The sequence below is a fragment of the Pinus tabuliformis genome, chromosome 2_2 (genome assembly GCF_031772625.1).
Source record: "Pinus tabuliformis cultivar Carrire ecotype Pingquan chromosome 2_2, CPIR1, whole genome shotgun sequence".
Classification (NCBI taxonomy): domain Eukaryota; kingdom Viridiplantae; phylum Streptophyta; class Pinopsida; order Pinales; family Pinaceae; genus Pinus; species Pinus tabuliformis.
In genome coordinates this window covers 552,973,876-552,977,332 of record NC_142300.1, presented here as the reverse complement: position 1 = coordinate 552,977,332, position 3,457 = coordinate 552,973,876, and positions in this window count along the sequence as shown.

Below are 3,457 nucleotides of genomic sequence, written 5' to 3'. Positions count from 1 at the left end.
TCACGGTCCCTTAAGGAAGCGTCGTTCCGCCTCGCTGTAGCTGACGGTCATATCTACCATGAATTTAGTGATAAACCCTCCTATAATTCGATCAAGCCAATGGTCCACAACGCATGCGATCTTATCTTCCAATGCTTCTAGTCTTTGCACTAATTCTAGAGTCCACACAATCAGTTTGTCGAGCCTACACCTTCCCTGACTGCCTGCTAACTTCGCGATCCACTCGTACAATTCAGAGGGGAAGGATGCAAAGAAAATTTCATGGATTTCTGTATATAAATAGTGCTCCAACCACTGTTACTTTGATACTCATGGATTCTTTTTTTCCTGTGCCGCGAACTCGTGAATCTTTCTATCCAACCACCCTTAAATTTCATTCTTCATCAGATTCCAATGACATGACATCAGACATCCCTCATATAGATCCTGGTCCTGACAAAAAAACCATTTGTTGGCTTGTTGGGGCCTGACCCAGGTTCAGAGGTGATTTAGCCAAAAAATTCCCAATACTACTGGCCCTTTTGGCAATAGTCTGCGGAGCGCGGACTGAGGTCTCACCTAAAGTAGTATGGGAGGGTGCTAGAACCAGGTTTCCGCACCCTGGAGATGTTTGATGTTTTCAAGTGGTCCATGGTTCAACCCTGCGTGCATGTTGCTACATGCACTTACCCGTACCTCGCAGCCTGAGATGTTGCCTTCGCGCAGCCTTACTTGAGGGAAAAACAATGTTATTACCCTAGTCCTTACTAGTAATCCTTTCTGAGTTGATTAGCTTAGCTTATTTATATGCTTTCAGTTATACTTAACAATATTCACAATCCATACAAGTGTGCGCAATAAATAAACAATATAATTGCAATTCATATCCAACAGATAATAACCCAAGATAGATACACGTAATTTAGATAGAACTTCTCTTTATTATTCTTTCTCTTCAGTTATAGACTCTATTTTTCCTTGCGAACTCAGCTGTTGACTCTACTAGGCCTCTGTGCATTTAGCTGCAGAGCCTCTTCCTACTACTACGACCCAAGACACACTTAGACACTTGCTCTATGCTTCGCTCTTCATTTTTCCTTCTACTTCGCTACTTCTTTTTCACTTAGAGCTTCGCTCTATTTATACAATCCCATGGTCCGCAGACCATGGGTAGGCTGACATTACATTCAAAACTTAGGGCGGACAACCCTATGACTCTATCATACATTCTGAACCGCAATTCATGGAGCTTTACAATAATATTACTCAAAACTTGGGCTTTGAGCCCCAAAACATGTTGTGGAGGGATTCCATGCCCAATAGCTCGCTGGCAGAATGGCACACTACCTCTAATTTCACAGTGAGATTCAGCAAGATAGCCGTACAGTGGAAGAAGGATGAAGCGAAGCTCAAGATGGACCAGCTGGATGAGAAAAGGAGGAAGGAGGCTAAGGATAAGGCTAGCGCAGACCATGCTACCACATAGGAGACAGGTGGATAGGCAGGAGGAGGGAAGTGCAGCTCTGACAAAGAGAAGTTTCCCTCCCTAGAAGAAGAGGAAGAAGAGGATGATTCAGTAGAACAAGGAGGAGCGAACCCACAAACACATCCATTCTGTATCAAGCATCCAAGGGGACAAGAAAAAGTAGGGTCGTGAAATAAGTCTAAGGCCAACAAGACATCCATCGACCCGATCACCCTAATAGAGGGAGATCTAAATGACATTGGGGATACAGTGTGGGATGCCACCGCAGAACTACTGCAGCAGTTTGAGCCGCAACGGTAGCAGGAGTTGGGGGCCATTTAGGTGAATCTATAAGAGTTGCAGATTTGGGCAACACAGATCAACATGGCACCCATCAGTTTGGCCATTGGTACTTCGGAAGCCACCGCGATGCTGCGTGAGAAGGACTCCTATGCCATAGTGATGCCAGATGGAGCACTGATGATAGAGACCAGAGCCAATAGGCCCACTGTCAGTGCACTCAAGGGAGTAGGGCTGAACTTGACAACGCTTCCCAGTGAGGCACTCCACCTGCTATAGGATCGGGTGATCGCAGAGCTGAGGACCATGAAAAAAGTGCTTTGCAAGTGATCAACAACCAGAAGATCAACAATATTCAGATGGGCATGCAGCGAGACTCCATCCTCGCATCCATGATGGAACTCGTTGACATGAATCGGCGTGATTAAGGCCATGGAGGAAGCATGCTGAATGGTCCCAGAGTTGGCCATTGCTATGGATGAGATGGTAGATGTGCGCATTCACAAACTCGCTACGGTGGTGCGCGACGCCCACACAGAATTGGCAAAGGTTCAGTTGGAGTTGAACCTCCAAATTGTAGAATTGTAGTTGAGGGCCCAACCTTCGACTCCACTGGAAGTCAAGGAGCAGTGCGCAACTGCTATCACAGAGGCAATAGCAGCAGTATAAAGTGTAGTGGCAGACTTCACAATGCTTTTTGAACAGTCGTTTGAAGTACTAACCAACCTACAAGAAGACCCTACTTTACAGAGGCTGGAAACAGAGGTGCGGGAGCTGCAACAATGTTATGATGAGGTAAAAGGGATAGCGCATACTGTTTCCCTCACACAGAGACTTGTAAAGCTGCAGGAGGCCAAGGCACTGAAGGAGTTGGTAGATGCAGCTCAACACAAAGAGGCAGTGTTGAAGGCGTGCTTGAATCCTTGGTTGGTCAAGGCCTACTTGATCACAACCTCCATTGAAGGCAAGTTGGCTAGTCTGCAGGAGACTCAACAGAAGCTGCAGGTTGACAGTATATGGCTAGCAACATAGCAGTTGGTTGAAGAAATAAAGCAAGTGACCACGCAGTGCACTGTCGAGGTAGCAGTCGTACAGGTCGAGTTGGGAGGTCTTCATGCCAAGATCTCCGCACCTACAAAATGACTTGAGGGTGAGTCACCACGTTTGTGTTGGGGGCCTATTGAGAACAGGTTACCCCAAGAGCGAGTTTTGGGGCCAAAAGCCCATGTTTTGGGGCAGAAGGCCCAAATTTTGTAATAAAAATGTAAAGCCTTCACATTTTGTGGTCAGGGAGCGTGAAGAGGTCAAAGGGTTGTCCTCCCTTGTTTTGTGAAGTCTCATGTCAGATGTAAAGATCTACCCATGGTCCACAGATTATGGGATTATATAAAAAGGGAGTCTTAGAAGAGTCTAAGGAAATAAAGAGGTAATGTTGAATCATCCCCCATGGTTTACATCATCATCTTGAATCCTATTGGTTCTTATAAAGTCTATTTTTGTTGTACATTTTTCTTAGGAGGCCCATTTTAGACCTCAAAAATCCCCTAATTCACCCTTGCACCCTCCTTATCCTCACGAGTGCATGAGCGCACCTTGAAGGCTTGAAGGCCTGAAGCGTCACTCCTTCATCTATTCAGACTACACCCTTCTGCTTTCGTAGTCTCTTTGAGTGCATGAGCGCACCTTGAAGGAATGAAGGCCTGAAGCCTCTCT